The sequence below is a fragment of the Chiloscyllium punctatum genome, chromosome 15, assembly GCF_047496795.1.
Source record: "Chiloscyllium punctatum isolate Juve2018m chromosome 15, sChiPun1.3, whole genome shotgun sequence".
In the NCBI taxonomy this organism is placed as follows: Eukaryota; Metazoa; Chordata; class Chondrichthyes; order Orectolobiformes; family Hemiscylliidae; genus Chiloscyllium; species Chiloscyllium punctatum.
The window spans coordinates 12026393-12053405 of record NC_092753.1 but is presented as its reverse complement, the minus strand read 5'-3'; the positions used below and the strand labels follow the sequence as shown (position 1 = coordinate 12053405).

General features: G+C 42.8%; 1 long non-coding RNA gene across 1 annotated transcript; it reads right to left on the bottom strand.

Annotated features, from left to right (window-relative positions):
- On the bottom strand, nt 1-23630 carry LOC140485895 (uncharacterized). The gene is made up of 3 exons (XR_011962469.1): nt 23568-23630; nt 10670-10788; nt 1-286 (listed from the first exon to the last, which is right to left on the bottom strand). It is a non-coding gene; the product is annotated as an uncharacterized lncRNA (long non-coding RNA).
- Between the last annotated feature and the right edge of the window lie 3383 nt (nt 23631-27013).

Here is a 27013-nt window from a genome sequence, read left to right as displayed (position 1 = left end):
CCAAATCGGCATAGCATGGTAGCTCAGTGCTTAGCACTGTTGCCTCGCAGCACAAGGGACCCGGGTTCGATTCCAGCCTCGGGCAACTGTCTGCGTGGAGCTTGCACATTCTCCCCGTGTCTGGGTTTCCTCCTATGGTCCAAAGATGTGCAGGTCGGGTGAATTGATCTTGCTAAATTGCCCATAGTGTTAGGTGCGTTACAGAAATAGGTTTGGGCGGGTTACTCTTCGGAGGATTGGTGTGGACTTGTTGGGCTGAAGGGCCTGCTTCCGCAATGTACGGAATCTAAAAAAAAGGAAGACATGATTGGACATCTTGGAGAAAGCTGTTTCTCAAATATAGAATAGCTTCCAAATTAGATACAAAATCAGAAGCTAAGCAAGTACGTACACTTCAATGCACTGTTGTATGGAGTTTAATTTATGATGTTACAGCTGACCAAGAGGTAAAATACGCAACAAGTACTTTTAAAGAGGTACTAGAAGCTTTTGACAATTATTTCAAACTCAAAGCTAATCAAATTCTTGAAAGAGAAGGATTTATTAGAAGAGTTCCAAATCTAGGAGAATCAAAGATGATTTCATTAATGATCTCTGCAGATTATTGGAGAAATGGGATTATCGTGACTTCAAATTGGTATTCAAGAGAGACAGTTATCCAGATCGAATTCCATTGGAGAAGGGTGAAGAGACTTATCCTTTATCTTCACATGAAGACAGACATGCATACACTAGGTAGGTACACTGCTGCTTTGGTATGTCCAAACCACATTGTTCAAATGTTCAGCTCACACTGACTCACATGGGAAAGTATGACAAATTAAGCTCTTCAATTCACTGTCACCGACCTTACCCATTACTGCCACACCCACCTCTCCACTCCATCACTTTCCACAGACCAATATCACAACAATACAAATAGCCGTTTGGTCATATCATGTACTAACATGCATTGTGAATCAAGTGAAAAAACAAATTGCCCTTCAGGAACCAACAATGGACATGATATGGAAGTGGTGCTAATTAATAATTTAAACTGTTGTTATCAAAAAAGGAAATTGAACAATATAACATTCAATCAAACACATATGGCACATCTTTGGTGAATTAGAATGGCCTTAATTCACACTTTCTGCCGCCTTTGTGGCATACCCTGTGCAGATCCAGCAGAGATCAGTGCAGCTGTTCATATCACTGTTCTGATAGCAGAATGCTTTCAGTAATTCTGCCTGGCTTTTGGAGCCTCTGACAGACTGTTCCACCTGCTCCTGTGAAGGGATAAACTGAGTCATCAGGAGATGACGCAGTACTGGCAGCGGGAGCAGAGATGGCTGAGAAGAACACTCAGAGTGAAGTTTCCACTTCCACGCTCCCTTTCATGATCTGAGCTCTCCAGAGTGTCACTGCCAGCCTGGTGAAGGTCAATGATCTGCTGCAAAGTCATGGATCTGTTATCCCGCAAAAGACACCAGGGAGGTTCAGAACAAAATTACACATGGCTGTGTTTATGGATTCATTTGAGAGCCATGTCTGAGTCTCCTTGGTGTTCACCTTCATCTCTACTATCATCACTATTTCTTGTGCCACCAATTCACTGGGGATTGAACGGACTTCCTCCATCTTCTTGGCTATGGTAAGAGAATGTGAGACACAGCAGTCAATACCTGGCCATTCAGTTCCTGATGCAGCCGGTATAGACTGACGTGTCTCACCAGGGCAGCATGGTGGCTCAGTGGTCAGCAAAGCTGCCTCACAGTGCCAGGGCCTTGGTTTTGCTTCTAGCCTTGATGACTGTCTCTGAGTAGAGTTTGCAAATTCTCCCCATGTCTGCGTGGGTTTCCTCTGGGTGCTTCGGTTTCCTCCCACAATCCAAAGATGTGCAGGTTCGGGTGAATTGGCCACGCTAAATTGTCCATGGTATTCAGGGATGTGTAGGTTCGGTGCATTAGTCAGGGGAAATGTAAAGTAATAGGGTAGAGGAATGGTTCTGCATGGATTACTCTTCAGAAAAGTCAGTGTGGACTTGTTAGGCCAAACGGCCTGTTTCCACACTGTTGGGATTCTATGATTCTGATGAGCACCAAGTTTTCTCTTGGTCAGTGATGTGTCAGCATTTGTATCCAGCTGTAGTGAGATTGGGTAGCATTATACTCCCAGGCATGGATTCTCACAGACTTCCTTTCTCATTTTATTTTCATGGTAAGTGAGTGACATTGGCAAAGCCAGAACTGCTGCCTATCCATAACTGCCCTTGAACGATGTGACTTGTTAAACTATTATGGAGAACAGTTAAAAGTCAAACACATTGCTATGGGTCTGGAGTCACACATAGGCTAGAGTGAGTAGGAATGCCAAATGTCCTTTCGTAAAGGGATGTGGGTGATCCTGTTACATTTTTGTAACAGTCAATGAGTCATTGATGCCACAGTATCTGTTGAAATAGTTTTGTATCCCAGGTTTATTAATTGAATTTTCTCTAGCTGCCATAGTGGAATTTGAACACAAGCCTTCACAACATTGGAATAGGCCTTTGGATTCCATGTCCAGTGACAGTACCACTAATGCATTGTCTCCCTCTATATGCTTGAGCTCAATTGTCAATCACTAGCTGAGAACTCATCCACTGGACTATTCAAAGGGGTAGTATTGGTGTCAATGTGAGAAAGTGTGAGGAGTGCCTACACATTTGTAGAGACATTTGAGGAATCATCCTCAGGAGTGTGCAGTGCTAGGTCTTGTATGCATGATGACAAAAAGCAAAATTATTTTGGTTTCACAAGGTAACAATTTCAATAATCAATCTTCTTAAAGCACTGCTGTCCGTTTACGCCATCTAACTTAGCATATTCCATCACAATGTTCAATCATTGATGAAGGAAGGTGAACATGTATGGGTCAGGAGCATTTGTAGTTTCGTTACCAGTTGTATTTGTGTTCCTTCTCTCTCCATCTTGAGAGAGCTAATTATCTTCAGGGCCTCCCCTAAACAAATCGCTGGGTTTTTTGTGTTGTCCACCTCAGCTCCTGTCCGTCTCCCCTGCATTTTATGGTGTCCTCCTACATGGTTAAATAAGTATGTGTAGTTCCTATATTCACTTGATGAATCCATACACTTACAGTCATAGAGTCATCGAGATGTACAGCACAGAAACAGACCTTTAAGTCCAACTCGTCCATGCCGACCAGATATCCCAACCTAATCTAGTCCCATTTGCCAGCCCTTGGTCCAACTCCCTCTAAACCCTTCTTATTCATATATCCGTCCAGATGCCTTGTAAATATTGTAATTGTAGCAGCCTCCACCACTTCTTCTGGCAGCTCAGTCCAAACACACACCACCCTCTGCATGGAAAGGTTGCCCCTTAAGTCTCCTTTAAATCTTTCCCCTCTCACTTTAAACCAATGCCCTCTAGTTCTGGACTCACCCACCCCAGGGAAAAGACCTTGTCTACTTACTCAATCCATGCCCTTCATGATCTTATAAACCTTAAAAAGTCACCCCTCAGCCTCTAATGTTCCAGGGAAAACAGCCCCAGCCTATTCAGCCTCTCCCTACAACACAAACCCTCCAACATCCTTGTAAATCTTTTCTGAACACTTTCAAGTTTCATAACATCCTTCCGATAGGAGGGAGACCAGAATTGTACACAATATTCCAAAAGTGACTTAACGAATGCCCTGTATAGCCGCAACATGACCGCCCAACTCCGATAGGAGAAAGTGAGGACTGCAGATACTAGAAATCAGAGTTGAGAGAGTGGTGCTGAAAAAGCACAGCATTGGAGGAGCAGGAGAATTGACGTTTTGGGCAAAAGCCCCGCCAACCTCCTATATTCAATGGTCTGACCAATAAAGCAAGGCATACCAAACACCTTCTTCACTATCCTACCTACCTGTGACTCCACTTTCAAGGAGCTATGGACCTGTACTCCAAGGTCTCTTTGTTCAGCATCACTCCCCGGGAGCTTACCATTTAGTGTATAAGTCTTACTCTGATTAGCCTTCTGACTTGCCTTTGATTGAGGAGGATAACAGAGAAACAGAAGCATCACATTGCATAAAGATGTAGTGAGTGGTAAAACAGCACATGGATAAATGGATAGTGAAGGATGAAAGGTAAAAGACAGAAGGACTGATGTAGAACACTTAGTTAAGACAGAGCATAGAATAGGATGGTGCTTAAATGACAAAATATATGCGAACCAATAGATATCTCCTGACCTGGTGAAGTCATAAAAATGTTGCATCCATGTCCTGTGCACAATGCTTCTGCACAATGGTTAAGAAAAAGAAGGAAGCATATGTAAGGTATAGACAGGATAGATCGAGTGAATCCTTAGAAAAGTATAAAGGAAGTAGGAATACAGTTAAGGGGGAAATCAGGAGGGCAAAACGGGGACATGAGACAGCTTTGGCAAATAGAATTAAGGAGAATCCAAAGAGTTTTTACAAATACATTAAAGACAAAAGGATAACTAGGGAGAGAATAGGGCTCCACAAAGATCAGCAAGGCGGCCTTTGTGTGGAACTGCAGAAAGTGGGGGAGATACTAAATGAGTATTTTGCATCAGTATTTACTGTGGAAAAGGATATGGAAGATATAGACTATGGGGAAATAGATGGTGACACCTTGCAAAATGTCCATATTACAGAGGACGAAATGCTGGAATTCTTGAAATGGATAAAGGTGGATAAATCCCCAGGACCTGATCAGGTGTACCCTGGAACTCTGTGGGAAGCTAAAGAAATCATTGCTGGGCCTCTTGCTGAGATATTTGTATCATCGATAGTCACAGGTGAGGTGCCGGAAGACTGGAGGTTGGCTAACGTGGTGCCACTATTTAAAAAGGGTGGTAAAGACAAGCCAGGGAACTATAGACCAGTGATCCTGACCTCGGTGGTGGGCAAGGTGTTGGAGGGAATCCTGAGGGACAGAATGTACATGTATTTGGAAAGGCAAGGACTGATTAGGGATAGTCAACATGGCTTTGTGCGTGGGAAATCATGTCTCACAAACTTGATTGAGTTTTTTGAGGAAGTAACAAAGAGGATTGATGAGGGCAGAGTGGTAGATGTGATCTATATGGACTTCAGTAAGGCGTTCGACAAGGTTCCCCAAAGGAGACTGATTAGCAAAGTTAGATCTCACGGAATGCAGGGAGAACTAGCCATTTGGATACAGAACTGGCTCAAAGGTAGAAGACAGAGGGTGGTGGTGGGGGTTGGTTTTCAGACTGGAGGCCTGTGACCAGTGGAGTGCCACAAGGATTGGTGCTGGGCCCTCTACTTTTTGTCGTTTACATAAATGTTTTGGATGTGAGCATAAGAGGTACAGTTAGTAAGTTTACAGATGACACCAAAATTGGAGATGTAGTGGACAGCGAAGAGGGTTACCTCAGATTACAACAGGATCTTGACCAGATGGGCCAATGGGCTGAGAAGTGGCAGATGGAGTTTAATTCAGATAAATGCGAGGTGCTGCATTTTGGGAAAGCAAATCTTAGCAGGACGTATACACTTAATGGTAAGGTCCTAGGGAGTGTTGCTGAACAAAGAGACCTTGGAGTGTAAGTTCATAGCTCTTTGAAAGTGGAGTCACAGGTAGATAGGATAGTGAAGAAGGCGTTTGGTATGCTTTCCTTTATTGGTCAGAGTATTGTGTACAGGAGTTGGGAGGTCATGTTGCAGCTGTACAGGACATTGGTTAGGCCACTGTTGGAATATTGCGTGCAGTTCTAGTCTCCTTCCTATCAGAAAGATGTTGTGAAACTTGAAAGGGTTCAGAAAAGACTTACAAGAATGTTGCCAGGGTTGGAGGATTTGAGCTACAGGGAGAGGCTGAACAGGCTGGGGCTGTTTTTCCAGGAGTGTCAGAGGCTGAGGGGTGACCTTATAGAGGTTTACAAAATTATGAGGAGTCTGGATAGGATAAATAGGCAAAGTCCTTTCCTTGGGGTTAGGGAGTCCAGAACTAGAGGGCATAGGTTTAGGGTGAGAGGGGCAAGATATAAAAGAGACCTAAGGGGCAACTTTTTCACACAGAGGGTGGTACCGGTATGGAATGAGCTGCTAGAGGAAGTGGTGGAGGCTGGTACAATTGCAACATTTAAAAGGCATCTGGATGGGTATATGAATAGGAAGGGTTTGGAGGGATATGGGCCAGGTGTTGGCAGGTGGGACTAGATTGGGTTGGGATATCTGGTCGGCATGGACCGGTTGGACAGAAGGGTCTGTTTCCTTGTTGTATATCTCTATGACTCTTTGTACATCTCCTCAGCAACCTCTGATGTCACCTTCTGAGAGACAAGCTATGTTCCTCCCATTGTTGGGGGAAACATCTGAGCCATCTATTCCCATCTATTGTATGCAGTCTTGGTCTCCTTATCTGTGGAAGGATGTCCTGGCTGTGGAGAGAGTGCAGTGAATGTTTACCAGAAAGGTTCCTGGGATGGTCAAACTGACGTATGAAAAAAGACTGGATCAGTTAGGAGTATATTCACTAGAGTTTTGAAGAATGAGGGGGGATTTCATAGAAACTCATAAAATTCTAATAGGACTAGAGAGGGCAAACACAGCGAGAATGTTCCCAGTGACTGGGGAGTCTGGAACCAGGGTTACAGTCAAAGGATATGGGTAGGCCGTTTCACACTGAGATGAGGTAACATGTCTTCAGTCAGAGCCTATGGAATTCTCTGCCACACCTAGCAGTTGAGGCCAAAAATGTTGCATTTTTTTCAAGAAGAGGATGGATATATTTCTTCTGGCTAAAAGGGTCAAAGGCTATGGGGAGAAAGCGAGATCAGGGTACTGGGTTGGACGATCAGTCAGGATCATACTAAGCATGAGAGCAAGCTCACAGTCTCCTCCTGTTCCTATTTCTGTCTGTTTCCTCTCTGCACCCAGTCATAATTCCAGTGATGTATAATTGAATTTATAATGAACACTTCCTGGCTCCTCAAACTTGCGTTTTTCACTGGTGCTTTAAACAGCAGACTTGAGACCGCATCATATCTACATTGTTTATTGTAGAAATTGGAAGCTTAAAGCACAGATGTGACAACTCGTTGCCTCAGTCAAACTGAAGTCACAATATGTAAAGCACTGACCTGACTCGCGTTTGACCCACACAATTTCACCCTTGCGCTTGAAAATCACCTTCAGATTAATATCAGAGCGTGCAATGAGAAAAGACCCTTCAATTTATCAATGTTTTACACAGATAAAGGCAGCTTTACTGATCATGCTTTACAGCCAGAATAAACAGTGGTACAAGGGGACATCAGTTAGAGGTAAAGTACAACATTGTGTTACCCACTGACATTGAATGCTGATGACTACCAGGAGCAAGAATTCAAGCAATTTACTCAAATTTGGACAGGTTAGCCTCAAAATTAATCTGCTGGTGATTTCTAAATTAAAACTCTACGACATCTCCTGGCTACGGTTATGACCCCATAGAGACAAATAGCTTTCTGAAAAAAAAAGGAAATCCCATAGCACCAATGGAAAGAAAACATTTAATGTAAAATCCAAGTAATATCAGTATCATTTTAGAAATTGTTAATGAACAAATGATACTTCCTATGGAAACGTAAACTTAGCACTTTAATTAGTCAATATAAGTAAGATATGCCACATGTCGTTACAAACACTCACATCACTTCCCACACAATGCAACACCACATGCAACCCTACAATCTTTCCAACTCAGCCTCCAGTTTGTAGAATATTTCACTGCCCACTCAATGTCCCTCCAGCATTTTTCACTGACAGTTATACTCCGTCCAACGTTCTTTCAAATACAATTGATGCACGTACAGCATACCCCTGAAAGCTAAGTTAATGAGTGTTGATAGCACTCATTCCCAAAGACTCTTTTATCCAGAACTTTAGATGTTTTATTTGGCTCAGACAAAACTAAAGCAGCAGTGAATGGGAATGATTTCTCCCATTCACAGGCCCTGCTCTTCCTGCCTTGAACTTTCTGGTGTTTTTAACAGTATTAAACACACATGCACACACACCCTTCCTTGAGAATGTGCCTTCTCTGTACTGCCCTCACTGCAGTAGAGCTGAAGCCTGTATCAGAGACCAACTAAAATTCAATGTCCCAATGAGGTCACTACGTGACCATTTAACATTCGTCTGATGGCAACCTTGGTCACGTAGACATTTCTCAGAATTAAGATGATTGCTGCAAAGCCCAGTAAGGCCCCCCACCGCCCCCAGTCTCTCTTTCGAACCAAAGGGACATTTCACAAGAAGAAATTAAAGCTTTTTCATTCCCAAAATTGCAAGGGTCATCATTCTACTGAAAGCAATCTTTTGGAAATGGCCATGCATCAAGTCACCACAGCAACTTTCAAACATTTGCTAAATGGTATTTCATAGATATGATCCATTTTGTCCCAAAAGAATTAAACCAGTCATGGTCTTAACTTTTGGCTTGTTGCACAGAGAATTTGGTCACCCATATCAGTTGTGTAACAATTGTCTTCTGTCTTAACGAACACAATGATCAATTGTTAAACTGTTTAATCAATGCACAGAATATCATGTTGGCTACATGAAAGAACAAGGATAGAAACGAGGTAGTGATGTCATAGGTAAGAATAATGCTATTAAAATTATTGTGAAATGTTTTAATGTTGATTATGCCATGATTTAGATACTGTAGCATTTTAATGTCCTTATGACAGCTGGAGCTCAATAAAACCCACACTGTTATTTTTATATGGAGACGCAGATAATTTAAATGATCACATTAAAAATGTCTTACTGGAACACCCTTCCCTTACATTGGTAAATCCAACTGCCTTTTCAGTGTTACTAGATGTATAAATGTGCAGTGCAATACATTGCAGTTTACTGCACAATAAACATTTCTGATGTGCTCTGTCACATGCATAGTTGCATTGCCTTGTTGATTTTAAAGCACATTTTGCAATATTGCTCTATGCAATTTCATCAGCTCGAATGCACCATCTTTCATTTGTTTTAATATCATCTGTGGACCATCTCAGTGATTTACAACCTGATTTTATGGAATTAAACAATAACAGACCCCCCCCATTGCTTGCTCACAGGAGTGATAGTCTGGGACTTGAAATCACTTTGCGTGGGCAAGTTAAGTATTGGTGTGTGATCAGATCGCAAGACAAATGACACACGAGGGAGGTTGTTCATCCTATTTTAGCTCATCCATTCAGAACATATCTCTACTCTCCCCCTCCATTTTACATGAACAACACAAATCACAAGGACAGAACCCATACAAGATACCTTAACAACATAGAAAATAGATTGAGGGAGGGAGAAATAAAAGAGGGCTTGGATGTATTTACTGGCATTCACTGACTTCTGGTCTGATTACAATTTTCCTGTCCATGTTCGTGGTGGGAATGTCAGGAGTTTGCAATCAGAAAACTTCCAGAATTGAACACCTGTCATCAGAGAGCGACTGGAAAGGAAGAAACAAGAGAGACACTTGATGGCAGTTTAACCTGAGGGTCATCATGCTTCAGGCAGGAGGAGAGGTCTGCATCACACAAACCAGCTGTCCAGCCGACGGAGCTTTACAGAACAGCAACACACTGTTGTATGCGTGTCTGAGTGGGTCTGATAATGCTAATATATGATTGTGTGGATTAAGCACCACCCACTGCAATAATATGAGAACTTGGTCAGAGGAAAGAGGGAGCTTGTACGAGATAGACCTGAAGCTAATATGTTCCTAATATTCTCTGTAATAATGTAGATCATTTTCATGTGACCTGTCAATAGTTTCATTAATACAATAAACTTTGTATTGTTTATTTGACAAGGTTCTTCTAGACAGACAGAAAGGTGGGCATCCTAATCCACACTAGACCACTTCAGGTTTGAAGGAATCCGCACCCAGCCTTGGATGAGGTAGGCAGAGAGAAGTGGTTGGTACTTGGGCTAGAGGGCACCAATTTAACGTTTTGGGAAAGAGCGTGATTATCTGGGACTCACTGCCCAGGGGAATGATGGAAGCAGAGACAGTTATTTCAAAAGGAAAATGGATGAGCACTTGAAGAAAAGTAAGTTACAAGGGATAGGGCAGGGGAATGGGACTGGCTGATTGTTCTAAATGGATCCAATGTGGATTTGACGGGCCCAATTGCCTTTTATAAAAATACATTCACAGGACGAGGGTGTCTCTGGTTAGGCCAGCATTTATTCCTCATCCATAATCACTTGGAGCGCAATTAAGAGTCAACCACATTGCTATAGGTCTGGAGTCACATGGAAGGAGGAGTAGGTGAAGAGTTTCCTTCTCTAAAGGGCATTAGTGAAGGAGCTGGTTTTCTCCCCCTGATAATTGATTCATGGTCATCATTAGACTCTTAATTCCAGATCCCTATTTATTGAATTCAAATTCCACCATCTACTGTGGCAGGATGCGAACCAGAACATTACCTGTGTCTCCGGATGAACAGTCCAATGACAATACCACTAGGCCATGTGGTGAGTTTGCATTTTGGAAGAGACCGATTTTAACCTTATAATAATCAACTGCTACAGGCTGTCCTTACACCAAACAGTATTCCATTGTGGTGACGTTCCACTTGAGATGTTTATCCCACTTTAACTTTGTTAGTCTCCACCTCTATTCTACAAGGTTTGTTTCTAATACAATAATTACCTTGTAGGCTATTCACTCTCTTTCATATCCCGTCCTGTCGTAGAATCCACTCCTTCATTTTGTTGCCTGATTTCCATGCCTTTGTACATATAGAAATGGAAAGTTTCCCTTTTCTCTGCCTGGTAAAATAAAAGTATACTTTGAACCATTTTAAAATCCTCCGACTGAACGTAAGCTCCAAATCCACAACATAAACACTCGGTGCCATCAGACCATCCAAAAAGAAAAATGCTCAAGATAATTGTGATGGATCTAGTGTTGGCTGACAGTGAAAATGGGTGACAGTGGACTGACAGCCAACTTTACATTGACCCCACCAACCTCATGCCAGCCTTCGCCCATTGGCTCAGGAGGAAAAAAGTCAATCGCAGTTTCAGATTTCGATTCCCTATTTGCGCATATCCCCACATCTCCAATTTCAATCCCATGACGAGATGTGAGCCAAACATTGATGTTTTAAAAGGATTATGCAAACAATATGAAGATATCTTGAACCTTTAATCAAAAGATGGTTTGCTCTGGAAAAGGCGAGGGCTTTATTAGCAACTAGGAGTAGGGTCCTTGGGTGATATGATAGGGTTTGGAAGTTTTTCAGACCACTCCTGAGAGTCACCTTGTTTATATCAGGATTAAATTCCATCTGCATTACTCTGCCCATTTACCAGCTCATTCATATCAGACTGTAGCCTCTTCATAAATACCAACACCATCAATTTATGTCATCTGCACACTTACTGATTATACCTTCTACATTCACATCCAACTCCATACTGTTAATAATAAACATCAAGTGTCCCAGCACCTATCCCTGTGGTGCACCACTGATCACAGACTTTGAGGCACAAAAACAGCCCTCCATTTCACCCTTTGCCTCCTATATATGCTGACTATCCTTGATCCATGCCTGCTTTACAAGTGTTGATTAATTCTTCCCTCAGAAGTTTTTCCAGTAATTTCCCTACCACTGACATCAGACTAACTGGTCTGTTTTTACCTGGCCTAGCTCTCCTGCCCTTCTTGAACAAAAGAATCACATTAGCTGTCCTCAGTCATCTGTCACTTCACCTGTGGAAGACAAAGTCTTAAATGTCACCACCAGAGTCCATACAATCTCTTTCCTTGCTTCCCATAGCAGCCTGCGATACATCTCATCAGATTGCGAGCATGTATACTCCTTTATGCTCGCTAAAACATCCAATACTTCCTCCTTATTAATCTGAACATGTTCACAAACCTCACATTTCCAACTGAAAACCCTGGCTGCAATGATCCTTCTCTTTTTTTAACACAGATGAAAACAATTCATTTAAGACCACACTCGCATTGTGAGGCTCCAAGCACAGGTCACCCCTTTGGTCTCTAATAGACCCTACTCTTTCCCTGGTATTCTTCTTACTCTTAATATACTTATAAAATGCCTTGGGTTATTAAAAATTAATTTACAGGATGAGGGTTTCACTGGCTAGGTGAGCATTTATTGCCATCCCAGAGGGCAGTGAAGAGTCAACCACATTGCTGTGGGTCTGGAGTCACATGTAGGCCAGACCAGGTTAGGATGGCAGTTTCCTTCCCTAAAGGACATTAGCGAAACAGATGGGTTTTTCCGACAATGGATTAATTGGTGATCATTAGAGTCTTAATTCCAGATTTTTATTGAATTCAAATTCCATCATCTGCCGTGGCAGGATTCAAACCCAAGTCCCCAGAACATTAGCTGGGTGTCAGAATTAACAATATCCAACGATAGTACCATTAGGCCATCACCTCCCACCTGTTCTTGATACTGCCTGCCAAAGATATTTTGTGGCCTTTCTTTGCCTTCCTAATTTCTATTTTAAGCAACCTTTCACACTCTCTGTACCTTCGAAGGATCTCCCCCATACTGTTTCTGGCATATGCTTCCTTTGTTTTCTTTATCAAACTCCCAAAGCCCTCGACATTTAAGGTTCTTTAGACTTGGTACCCTTGCCCCTCAGTCTTACAGGAGCATTACGACCCTGAATTCTCACTGCCCTACTTTTAAAAGACTCCCACTTTCTAAATGTAGCATACTTACAAGTAGCTGCTCTCAGTCTATGTTTGCCAGGTCTTGTCTAATGATATTGAAATTGGCCTTCCCCTAGTTTAGACACTTAACTTCTGCACTATCCTTATTGCCTTTTGCTTAGTGGCTTTGAAACTTTGAGTTATGATCACTATTCCCAAAGTGATCACCCACTGAAACTTTAACATTCTCTGGGATTTTGTCTAGCACTGTCTCTCACAGGACTACCTAGGTACTGATGTTAAAAGCTCTCCTGGATATACTTTAAAAATTCCACCCCATCTAATCCCTCCACGCTAAGGCGATCCCAGTTAAAGTTAGAGAAGTTGAAGTCTTCTGTTTCTCTCACATCTTTCAGTGATTTGTCAACATAAGTTCAGGTGCAGACTCCATATAAATGTAGATGCATTAAAGGCTGCGACTGGAACTGGAAGCAGTGTGACTTTGAAGTAAATTAAAACATGGATATACAATTAGCTGAAGGAAAGAAAGAACTGGGTTTTTATATGAGCAGATATTTGAATTTTCAGTCAGCTGAATGCTTGGATGTTTCACCTGAATGAGTAATGAAGTCTGAGGCAGTGGTGCTAGTATTGGAAAGCAATGGCACACTAGTTAACACTCACTCTTCTAATCTTCTCCTGTCATTTTAAGTTCTAAAACTTTACAATTTCACATATTAATCTCTCTTTCTTTAAGTTATAACACCTACAATTACAACTCGGTGTTGTGTAGATTGGAGCTCTGTTCATTTCACACTTTAAACATTCCCGTGTCATGCCTATTATTAGTGAATCTTCTACCAGTCAAATACTTCAGAACAGATACTTACACGACTTCCCATGAAGACCTGTTAGAGCTGAATATGGGGACGAGGGGGCCCCTGTAGGGAGATTTGATCCCTGCCCTGCCCTACTCCCCTTCTTTCCCCAGGAGAATACATCCCATATGATCTTAATCCACTAATTATCAAAGATGATAAATCTTGGGAGGAATACCTGTAATTCTCTCAGGATGAAGCTCATAGCTGTAATTGAAATAACCCTGTTGATAATGTGCAAAGCTAGGATTAAAAAATAAAATCAATATCTCAAGGTCTCGCCTTTTGGCGACTGTACACCAGGGTTATTTTTAGTACAATTTTCGCAAATTTAGTCAAAAATAATGAGGAACTTTAAGCATCTGCTATGTCCATCCCGTTTCTGTTGATTAAGAAATGTTGAGCTGCTCCTGGCAACCTGGCATTGCCCCTCACTGGCAGTGCATTGGCACACTAGGCACAATGCTATGGCTGCTGATGCCACAAAGCCAGTGTGGCTAACACTCCCTCACACATACAACCCCATTCTCTCACTCTAGTCAGTGTTTCAACAGCTCACATGGTTTACTTGTCCATAGTTGCATTCTGTCTAAGTGGCACAATGGTTAGCACTGCTGCCTCACAGCACCAGGGACCTGGGTTCGATTCCAGCCTCAGGCGACTGTCTGTGTGGAGTTTGCACATTCTCCCCGTGTCTGTGTAGGCTTACTCCGGTTTAGAGTTATAGTCATAGAGGAAACAGACCCTTCCTCTCATAGTCCAGGTTAGGTGGATTGGCCATGCCAAACTGCCCCATGGTATCCAGAGGTGTGCAGGCTAGGTGGATCAGCCATGGGAATTACTGGTATGGGGTGTGTCTGGGCAGGATGCTCTTCAGAAGATGGGTGTGGACATGATTCCACACTGTAGGGACTCTATGATTAAAAATATAAACTGAGGCTGCAGTTCTATTCCACAGTGCAAGCCAAACGCTGACATCTTGACCAACAACTATTCTCCAATCCATGATGGTCATTTGCACCCAGCTCTCATTCCCTGAACCCTGTCTGCTGTGCAGTGCACGATGTAGTTGAACTCTGCCATGCATACGGAGAGCTTTCTGCAGTTCAATGCTCTCATTCTCCTCCTGAGGTGACCACTCCCATTTCTAACCTCCAACCCTGTTCCTTGGCATCTCTCACATCCCCTTGTGGCCTGCCGCAGTCATGCAGAGCACAGCACAATCTGTCCAGATGCTATTGGAGAGCAATTCCCTCTCAAGACAGCTGCCAGGATGTGACCCACCACCATCAGCTGCTCCATCAGAGCCCCACCTGCACAAATTGATGAAGGGGCCACTCCAGCTCAGTAACCAACACATTCCATCCAATAGGGAGTAACTCAGTTCCCATTGCACAAAACCACTCCCCCATTCCACTTCCTATTGCATTCATTACAGTGCACCATTGCACTGACATCACTGATGGTGCAGCAGCCCATAGCACCCTTGGAAGTTCCACAGGATACTTTAGCCCAGCGTTTGCCTCTGTTTAAGTCCTTGGCACTAACCTCTGTATCATTGAGCTGGCAATGTTAGTTTAGCTGCACCAGTGACACGGTGCAATCCACCTTTGGCCAACATTTGATCCATCAACACATTCGCTGTCCGGGTGTCAAGAAATCTTCACAAAAGTAACAAACCTTCAGTCTTCAAACACACACTTAACGGTTTTGCCCAGGCAATGTCCTAATGTCCATCACACATGAACTTGCTCCCATCAAAGTGACCCTAACTCTGACCACCCTGGGTGTTGTCCCAGCCACTTTCCAGTAACATTTCACATCTACAGAACAGCAAGTGAAGGCAGAGAATGCAACGTGGAAGCAGTTGGAAATTATCAACACCAGGTTCCCCCTTTTCCTCACTCTACCCTGAGAGCACACTTCCACTTATCGCTGCCATATAGAGATCCCCTCACACTGAGCTTAGTCTCCAACTGTACTCTCTACCCCCCCTGAATCCTGGCATTAAGCCTTAATGATGCCCACCCCGCTGCTCTATTCTACCCCTGTTGAGGCCACGGAGGTGATCGCAATCAATAAAACCTCCTGCCCCACAGCGCCCCTTAGACCATTATGCCCTTTGATACTGTTCTGCCTACCTTTCCCACACCCCCCTCAAATACACCTGCAGTGTCCCACCGCATCATCATCCTAGCTCCAACCTTCTCAAAGGCCTCTGCTTGTCCATCTCCCCCAAGCCCTGATTCCCCGTTCCTTGTGACCGATCTTCCTCTGCTACCCTTCCAGGTCCCCTCCTTAAGGATCGGCTGACAGACCCCAGGACAGCATGCATTCCAGACCTCTGACCAACTTCCCCTGACTGCTGGCACTTGCCCTACTGAACTGATCACTCACCGCCTCTGAGATTGTAGCTGTACAGATCCCGGATATTAGGTGTCCTCAGTGAGTGACCAACAGTGATCAGGACCCCCTGGTCAACAGCGGCCTCCCCCCCCCAATTAAGAGGACTGAGGACAACCCCCACCATCTTTCTAGCATGGCTATTTGATGGAATAAATGTGCAGTGTGTCTGTCATGGAGACACATGGTGTAGGTGTGAAACTGACATCTAGATGTGCCTTACAACAAGATGGATCCCCCCAGGATAGATCCCTACCGACTGTCCTTTGTGCGTGCCTGCACTAAGGACCACCTCAATCCAGCAGGATGGATGTTCTTTGGCTCTGGCTAGAGCACCAATGCACTAACAGAGGGGATGTGGCAAGGCAAAGCCATGCTCATGCAAGGTGGTGTTCAGTGAGTGAGTGCCAAGGACAGCAAGTGAGCAGCTCTGAGATGTAGTTGAGAGTGTGTTGCTGGAAAATCACAGCAGTCAGGCAGCAGCTGAGGAGCAGGAAAATCGATGTTTCGGGCCGGAGCCCTTCATCAGGAATCTCCAGCATCTGCAGACCTTACTGTCTCCCAGCCCTGAGATGCAGCCCAGTCCAATCTGTGAGCCTGTCCCAGTGCCCATTGTATCTCTGCTGCAGCCTTGTGACTGTCGTTGTCAGTGTGCCATGCAATGCAAGTCTGTCTTCCTAAGCACCCTGCAGCTAGATTGCAGAGGTACCAAGGGGATTGTGAGAGGTGGAATTCTCCATGTCCTTGGATGAGGAATGCATGTGGCTGGTGCCCATGGATCATGTCCTGAGATGTTGTTAATGGAGCAACACGGGAGGCTTCCTGCAGCCAGCAACGAGTTGAGTTACTATGTCCCCAATTCATTGGCTCGCCTTCTCAATGTCTTGCTTAATCAGCATGTTTGATAGGGTAGGAAGCTGAAGATTCATGAGGTGAAATTGGTACTCTCAGAGCTCCAGTCCCTTCTAACTGGCAACTCGCCATTGCTTAGTGAGAAACTCACCTCACTTCTTGACTAAAGCAGAAAAGGTGCAGTGAGCTATTCCTGACAACAATTCTTAATCTGATTCTGCCACTGATCTCACCATATCCTATTCAGTTGGAGCCCTCTTGGAATCTTTCCACAGTGGCTAGCTCAGCCACAGGGCTGACCACACCTCACTCTGAAATAATTATAATAGCAGGTCCTCACCAATTGTCCCCAACTGTAGCAATTTGCAGAAGCTCTCAAAATACAATCACAGGCAGGCATCTTTTAAAAGTTCTTATAGAGTTTATGAAGAAACGATGAGCGTGCATGAACTAAACAAGTAAACGTTTCAGCATTGTCTGTATCAACTATTTAAAAATCAGGTGACTTACTGCTAGGAAACTAAATATTGAAATTAATATTTTTTTTGCGATGACTTCACTCTTGGTGATATTAATACAAAAGCACCAATTCACTGTTCTCATATACGCCAAGGAATATTTTTAAATTCGAGGGAGTGAATTACACAGTTAGATTCTAGCATGCTATCAAGTAGTGTTGATTTGTAGAAAGTTTGACCTCTGACAATAGGGAAATGGCTTGAGTAGAACCAGGACTTCAACTCTGAAAATTAACATTACTTCTGGATTGCCCATTATGCCCACAGCTTTAACTCTGTCTTTGAGTATTTTTGTCCCCTTTTTCATAAGAGATCTCTTAGTATTCCTATTTAGAAATAGACGCTGTTAGAGGAGCTATCATGACAAATTGACTCTGCATGTCTATGCTGTAAATTACTTCTATTGTGCATGCTCTGTGTTAAGTACATTAGACAGACACCCTTCAAATCAATAGAGATAGAGCAACAATAGCAACAGATAAGGCTGAAACATTTGCAATCTTCAGCAAGAAGTGCCAAGTGAATGATCCATCTCGGCCTCCTCCTGTGATCTCCATCACCACAGATGCCAGTCTTCAGCCAATTTGATTCACTCCAAATGATATGGAAAAATCCTTGCAGGCGCGGAGTACTGCAAAGACTATGGACCCTGACAACATTCCAGCAATGGAACTGAGACTTGTGCACCAAAACTTGCCACACCCCGAGCTAAGCTGTTCCAGGACAGTTAAAACATTGACAACTACCCAACAATGCAGAAAATTTCCCAGGCATGGTCTGTACACAAAAAACAGAACAGAATTAACCATGTAACTGCCCTTGATATCAAGGCTGCATTTGATCACATAGGGCAAGAAGGAACTTCTTGCACAACTGGAATCGATGGGTATCAGATGGCAAATTCTCCACTGGTTGGAGTTATACCTGGCATATAGGAAGATGGTCATGGTTGTTGTCTCCAGTCATCTTATCTCCAGAACTTCTCTGCAGGAGTTCCTGAGGTTAGTGTCCTCGGCCCAACCATCTTCAACACCTTCATTAATGACCTTTCCTCATCATAAGGTCAGAAGTGGGGATATTTGCCGAGAATTGCACAATCTTCAGCTCTGTCTGGGACTCCTCAGACACTGAAGCAGTCTATGTTCTTATGATGTAGCACCTGGACAATATCCAGGTTTGGGCTGATAAGTAGCAAATAACATTTGCCCAAAACAAGTGTCAGGCAATGGCCATCTCCAACTAGGAGAGAATCCAACCATCACCCTTTCAATGGTATCATCATCACCAAATCAACTGTCTATATCTTGGTGGTAACCATTGACCTGAAACTCAACAGGACTTACCATATAAATACAGTGGCTAGAAGAGCAGGTCAAAGGCTAGGAATACTGTGGTGAGTAACTCACCTGCTGACTCCCAAAAGCCTGCCCACCAAGTACAAGGCACAAGTCAGGAGTGTGATGGAATACTCCCCACTTGCCAGGATGGGTGCAGTTCCAAGATTACTCAAGAAGCTTGACACTATCCAGGACAAAGCAGACCACACATTCGGCACCACATACACAAACATCCATACCCTCCCATCGACGCAATATAGCCACAGTGTGCATCAACCACAAAATGCACTGCAGAAATTCTCCAAAGATCCTTAGACAGCACCTTCCAAACCCATGACCGCTCCCGTATAGAAGGACAAGGGCAGCAAGTATATGGGAACACCACCACCCACCACTCCAAGCTGCTCACCATCCTGATTTGAAAGTATATCGCTGTTCCTTTATTGCTGTCGTGTCAAAATCCTGGAACTCCCTTGCGCAAATAAATTGTGAGTCTACATGCAACACATGGGCTACAGTGATTCAAGAAGGCCACTCACCACCATCTTCTCAAGGGCAACTAGGACCAGGCAATAACTGCTGGCCCATGTCCTATGACTGAATTAAGATAAATATTGATTACAAACACATACATCTAAAATGTCAAATGTCAAGTCAACGTAACATCCATCGCAGGGCTATTGGGTTACAGCATAATCTGATTCAGAGTCCTTTAGCCTAAACATAATTTACCAGATACCTCAAGGAGGCATTGACATCTCCGGATATGTGTTGGGCTGCCTGCTGTAAGTGTGCATTTTACAAATGAGCTCCATTGCAGTTTGCCTTCTGAATTCTTTTCTGGGTTTAAGGATTTGAACAGGAAGTTGCTATTTTAATCCAGCTGTGACAAACTATCAAGGCCCTGCTATTCACTTGAATCTGAGAAAGACAATAGCCCGTTGGGATTGGGCAGCTGCTTTGTAAGAAGTGGTTATCTAATGTTTAGTCATAAGATTTTCAAAGAGTGATTTCAAAGGGACCTCAACTGACTGCTCTGTCTCATAGACCCTTTCATGGACTGCTTCAAAGCAGCTGGTTTTAATGAGGTTGCTCTCAGCAACATACTGTTACTGCTAACAACTGTCATTTTGCCTCCGTTGTGGGTTGGACTGCTTCAAAAGCAGTCGATGCAGGTGATACATTTTTTGAAATGGCACATTAGCAAATTCCTATGTCAATCCACAGATCAAAAAATATACTTATTTGGAGCCAGCTGTGTTCCAAAGCATGTTTTCAACAAAATTTTGTAACAATCATGAGTAAGCCTAACTTAGGGGGTCAGTGAGTTCAGTTGCCTGGTCAGTTGTTTTGCAATGTGTGAATTCAACCTCTCCACTTGGCCTCAGGTTAAAACATCATCAGTTGTCTCTCTCTAATGAGAACATGGAACAATGGCAAATTTACCCTTTAGCCTATAATTGCTTGTGTTGAAGAAGCATGATAAGATATCTCAACCAAAAGAGTTCTGTTCCCACCATAGTGCTGTGGCCAAGTTCATTCGAATGATATGACTAAATAATTTTGATCATTAGGTTATAGCTTCCAATGAGCATTGATGAGAGAAGACTCAGTATGATAAAACATCTCATTTACACTCATCACGACAGTTTGCAAGAATACCAATTCAAGGAGAAAACCAACAAGTATACTACATGAGAGGAATGTGCTGATCAGTTGGTAAATAGATTAGTAGCGGCACTGCCATGGAATGTAGCACCTGTTGATGATGATTGACTATTAACTACCAGGCTATATTTAGTTCGGCAGGTTGACTGATTGCTCAGCGCATTGCCCTCAGAAATGGACCAGAAAATGCTTCGTTAACTATTTTGCTAAGCTGAAACATGTAGAGTGCATGCAAGTATCTTTTCTGTCTGAAAACCCCATACATTCATATACATAGCTTTGAGCAGGTTGTTAGTGCTTCACACTGTAAGCTTGACTGACAATCCAAGATTGGTTGTCAATGTAATTCTGCATACATTTGGGATTATTCAGAATTACACCTGATGTTGAATACTGCCTTGTGAACTTTTATGATTGGATACAATCAGGTTCGATGACAACATCCTGTTTGGGGGGAGGAGCATCACTCATGTTGTGATGTTGCATTGTAACAGGGTGAAATCACTAACTTCACCTATTGCTCAAACTTTGAGATGTCCTACATATCCAGGTTAAACTGAGGTAGACTGGATACATTTCAGGACCGGGAATGATTGCCTTTGGACCTTTCCCGAGTTTCCATGATATAAGCATTTAACCTAGCCATTGTCCTGAATGATGGCTTTGTTGCACGCTATATCAGCATCGAACCTACACTGTGAACAAATGGTTTGGGCCTTATTTACAAGGTTGTTGATAGATTAAACATAAAGCATGTCTAACTGAAGGAATCCCGATCTGTATCCTAACCAGTGAAGATAGGTTTGTTAGTAGAGTACCCAAAACACAGAGAAAAAGAAAGCTCATTGGACTTTTCCATTTCAAAGGTGCGTTGGACTCAGGATGGAGCCCATTAAGATATAAGATGTAGGAGCAGAAGTAGGCCATTCAGCCCATTGAGTGTGCTCCTCCATTCAATGAGGTCATGGACAATCTGAAAATCTTCAACTCCACATTCCTGCCTCCCCCCCACACCTTAACCCCTGATTCCCTGATTAAAACTCTGCCTATCTCAGCCTTGAATATACTTAATGACTCAGCATTGACAGTTCTCTGTGGTAAAGAATTCTGCTACTCTTGAGAATAGATTCCTCCTCATCTCTGTCTTAAATAGACAACCGCTTACTGAGATTATGTTCTAGATGTTTACAGATCTTTCTGCATCCACCCTGTCATGTTGTCTAAGAATCTTGTTGTTTCCACAAGGTCACCTCTCATTCTTCTGAACTCCAATGAGTACAGGCCCAATGCACTCATCATCTCCTCATAAGACAGGACCTCTTTACCCAGGATTGACCTAATGAATCTTCTCTGGGCTGTCTCCAATACTAATGGATCCTTCCTTAGATAAGGGGACCATAACTGCTCCCAGTATTCTAGACGTGGGCTCAACTGCTGCCTTGTATAGTTTTAGCAAGACCTCCCTAAATTCATTACAGACAAACACAGAGAATGCTGGAAAAACTCAACAGGTCTGTCAATATCTGTGGAGAGGGAAAGAGAGTTAACAAATCAAGTCTGCTGTAACTTCTTCAGAACTTTGCTAATTTTATGTTCCATTCCTTTGAAGGAAAGATCAATATTCTTTTAACCTTCCCCACTACCTGCTGAACTTGGATGCGAACTTTTGTGGCATTTTTCATGAGGACACCCAACACCATTCTGTGATGTAGCTTTCTACAGTCTTTTTCCATTGAAATAATATTCACCTCCTCTATTCTTCTTGCCAAAGTGGATAATTTCACATTTTCCTATATTCTGTTCCATCTGACCAGATTTTGACAACTCACTTAGACCTGTCCACATCCCGCTGCAAACTCTATCATCTCACCTGCCTGTCTTCCCAATTATTTTTGTGTCATTCGCAAACTTGACGAAGGAACATTAACTTTCCTCATCCAAGTCATGAATATACATGAAAGTAAATTCTCATGTGCACTGTAGATTCAAATATAATAAAGGTATTATCAATAAATTGGAAAAATGCAAGCTGAAAAGATAGAATATCATTCCATTAAAGACTTTCTCATCGCATCCAACAGAAAATGTTTACAGATCTGAGCCTAGGGGAAATTCCACCATCTATTTGGTCACAGCGTGTTTTTAAAACTAGACAAGTGGCTGCTTTTGTAAGTTCAATGACTGCTAATTCATACAGTGGTGATAGGACTAGATCACCATGATCGAGGTCTGAGGTGTGGGTGTCTATGGCTTCCTTGAGTGGTACATCAGAGAATAGGGCAGCAATGCCAAACAAACACATGGACACTTGTTATTGAATGGCAAGGTTTGTGTTGTCTTCGTAAATATAAAGGATTCTTTAGCTGTGCAAATAGAAACTCAAAATTGGTTATAGCAAATTCATCTAAACTACTTGGCCACATTTTGCTGTACAGAGCTTCCAATGTTCAGCTTTGTAATTGCCCTATGGAGGAACAGTCTTTCTGTGAGCAAGGGGGTTTTCATTTTTTGTTTTGTTTTGAACGCATGATTGACCTGATTTCAGGAGCACTCTCCTGACAACTGCAAAATCATTTGATTTATGTGTCTGTCACTGTGGGCAATCTTTAGCTCTTATTAATTGTGAGACACAATTAATGGCCCTATGACACTGTTGGCTGTCTGAGCATTCCTCTTCTGTCTATGGTAAGGATTGCAATTTTGTATGCAATGCTTTTATTTGAAAAAAAATTGAATATCCACATCGGACAAAAACAGAGGTACTAATTGTAGACGTGTACTGAAGTCAGAGTACTATTTCTGGAATGTTGCCGTCCAGTTTATTTCTTATCGATTCAGTGGAGGCTAACAATGTCAAACAGTGGGCAAACCATAGTGGCCAGTTTTATTGAATCATTTAAAAGGGAGAGAATCAGTCACAGACATTCTCTTGGTAAGGAATGTCGAAGAAACATAGAGAAACGAACACATCAAGCAGTCAGGTTTTAAGAAAGAGATTGCCTGGGGCTTTGGCAGGAAGACAGCTTTGGCAAGGAAAATAATAACAAAAACAATAAATAGAACTATAAAAAGGACAAGAGTTGCCTTTTGTTCTTTTTAAATACAATTACAGCACAGATAATGCGCAGCTCAGAAATTGATTATTTGAACCAAAGTGTCTGAGCTCACATTTATGTTTCACATGAGCCTTTTTCCACCCTTCTTGATTTAATTCCATCAGCATAATGTTCCCTCCCCTGCTCCACAATGTACTTACCTAGCTACTGATGATACTGTTCACATCCCAGTGGTAGCACTGTTCTCACTGTACAAAGTAAAGAAATTTCTCCCGAATTCTCATTTTCATTTATTAATGATAATAGGGACAGGTGAGGAGGGGTTGGGACTCACTTCTTTCTTCATCTGCTCTCAGTTGCTTGCAACAAACATTTTCATTACTTCCTTTCCTTATTTAAGCACGTAGCTGTCACGCTTCAATCGAACTGAGTTACCCAAATCAAAAGTGAAGGGGAGCCAATTCCAAGGTTTTCTTGAGTGAGAGAGTGGAGTTTTATCACACAGAAGAAGAAAAAATCAAATGTGACAACACACACTTAAAATACAGCTAATGAGTTTCCAAGGTGAGGGAAAGAATGTATCCAATACAGACGGGAAGGTAAAGGTAATTGCAGCTTTTTTTTGAGTGTTTGAGAGGCACAAGTGAAATCTGAGTCCCAACTGCTTAGTTATTTCCTCATTTCCTCCAAAATGATTAACTTGCAGATAACCTTGATTTCTCAGTTTGTGGTTTTTTTCCCTAAGTATTTGTTTAGAGGAAGAAAAAGAGAGAGAGGGAGAGATAGAAATAGAGAGAGAGAGAGATAAAGAGAGAGAGAGAGTAAGATGAGCTGTCTGTATCCTTGCCATGTTGCTTTTTCTCTTTGATGTTTAGAACAAGCGGCTGGAACATGGCTCGTTTGAGCATTCCCTCGTCCAGCTTCGTTGCCTTGTTCAAACTGAACACTGGGCAGACAACCTTCTATCTCTCAACATGTGAAATAATCAGCGCTTCAGGGAACATCTCCGGGACACCCGCACCAATCAACCACACCGCCCCGTGGCACAACATTTCAACTCCCCCTCCCACTCTGCCGAGGACATGGAGGTCCTGGGCCTCCTTCACCGCCGCTCCCTCACCACCAGACGCCTGGAGGAAGAACGCCTCATCTTCCGCCTAGGAACACTTCAACCTCAGGGCATCAATGTGGACTTCAACAGTTTCCTCATCTCCCCTTCCCCCACCTCACCCTAGTTCTAAACTTCCAGCTCAGTAACTGTCCCCATAACTTGTCCGGAATTGTCCTACCTGCCTATCTTCTTTTCCACCTATCCACTCCACCCTCTCCTCCTTGACCTATCATCTTCATCCCCTCCCCCACTCACCCATTGTATTCTATGCTACTTTCTCCCCACCCCCACCCTCCTCTAGCTTATCTCTCCACGCTTCAGGCTCACTGCCTTTATTCCTGATGAAGGGCTTTTGCCCGAAACGTCGATTTCGAAGCTACTTGGATGCTGCCTGAACTGCTGTGCTCTTCCAGCACCACTAATCCAGAATGTGAAATAATCATCCTAATGTAAGTAAAATAAGGTGATGAAAATTTATTGAAATCTCACTGAGTTCCAGTGCTTCTTGATCAAACTGAGGCAGCAGATTTTGTACATTCCATGTGACCTGCCTGGGTTTATAACATCATTTTAGGGTAGCTGTGTTCTGTTTTAAAAAATCATATTTATTAAAGACAAATCATGAAAGTTGATTATTGATAGATTAGATTACTTACAGTGTGGAAACAGGCCCTTCGGCCCAACCAGTCCACACCGCCCCGCCGAAGCGCAACCCACCCATACCCCTTACCAACACTACGGGCAATTTAGCATGGCCAATTCATCTGACCTGCACATGTTTGGACTATGGGAGGAAACTGGAGCACCCGGAGGAAACCCGCACAGACACGGGGAGAATGTGCAAACTCCACACAGACAGTCGCCCAAGGCTGGAATCGAACCTGGGACCCTGGCGCTGTGAGGCAACAGTGCTAACCACTGAGCCACCATGCCATGATAGTGCATTTTCAAACTGATTATAGCTAAGGCTTTGTCTTATATTCAAGTCTGATCCTCCTCAGAAATAGAAATATCAATTTACATCTATCTTATGAAACCCTTTCATAATTTTAAAGAGCTCTGTAAGGTTGCCTCTCAGACCCCACTTGTCCAGAGGGTGTAGCCACCTAGCTACCAGGTGTGGTGGAGGAGATCTTGGGAGTATTGGACTTCTCATATATCTGCTGCCCTTACCTTCTCAATCGAAAAAGTTTGGAAAGTGCTCACAAAAGGGCTTTGTTGAGTTACTGCAATACATCTTATATATGGTACAGACTGCTGACATTGTGCATCAGCTGGTGGTGAAGGAATGAATGCTGAAGGTGGTGGGTGTGGTCCCAGTCAAGCGGGCTGCTTTGTCCTGGATAGTGTCAAGCTTCTTGAATGTTGTTGGAGCTACACCCATCCAGGCAAGTGGGGAGTATTCCATTACACTCCTGACTCATGCCTTGTCGATGTTGGACAGGTTTTTTAGGAAGTACTCATTTGATAATTCAGCCATTTCCTTTGTTTCTACTTGATTTCTTTCGTAGCCTTTACACATACTTATGAAATGTGTGAGGATTCAATGCAATGTTGCCTGCTGATCTTTCCTTGACGTCTCCCGTTGCCTTTGTTTTACTTTCTGTAATTCTCCCTATACTTTCCACAACCTTCCTGGTATTTAATTGAATCTTAGCATTTCTTCCTTTTCTGTTTTAACTTAATTTTAATACTTTTGTAATTCAGGGCTGTTGAGCATTGGATGCTCTACCTTATCCCTTTAAAGTAAGGTGCTTGGTTAAAATAATTTGCAAAATCTCTTGGATCTGGCATAGTCTCACCTTTCTTGCAAAGATATGAATGAGGCATACGTAAAGTACAGATTGCAAGGGTATTTATTTTTACATCCTTGAGTGAGGCTTTTGTTTAACTAAACATCAGAAAACATTCCTGAGCGTATAGGTTCTGAGGCTGCTTGCAGAAGTGACAAACACTAGTGTGCCCAAAATAAAATCGAAAACAGACCTGAATTTTGTAGCATGTGTAGTCGATTAAAGCAGTGAATATTGTAGAACTGAAATTGCTGCTTTTTCTTGAGGGACCAGCTCATTGTTCTTCTACCGAAGGGTCTGTTTCCATGTTGTACATCTCTATGACTCTATGGCTCTCAGAATAACAAAACATTTTGTCAAGCTCATTTTGTATCTCCATGTTTTTTTTAATCAAATTCGCATGATTCAAATTGTTGAAGCAATGAATTGAGAAGGAAATAATTCATTGTTATAAAAATGGCACTGAATTGCACGAATCTTGCTTTTGTTAATCTTCTCAATACCAGGCTTTGTGGAAAGTCTGTCTTTACCAAACATTGCTGCTCCTGGTGTCATAAATGATAACTGATTGGAAGCAGTAAGATAATAATAGGGTGACACATTCCTTGCCCTTGATCCCATGGGTCCCCGGTGGCAGACAGACAATATCTGTTGACGTAAATCTCGATCCACATCAAAGGAAAGTACCTACCGTGTTTGGCTGACTCATAAAATGTGCAAGGAATGGTATCAAGTTGACTCT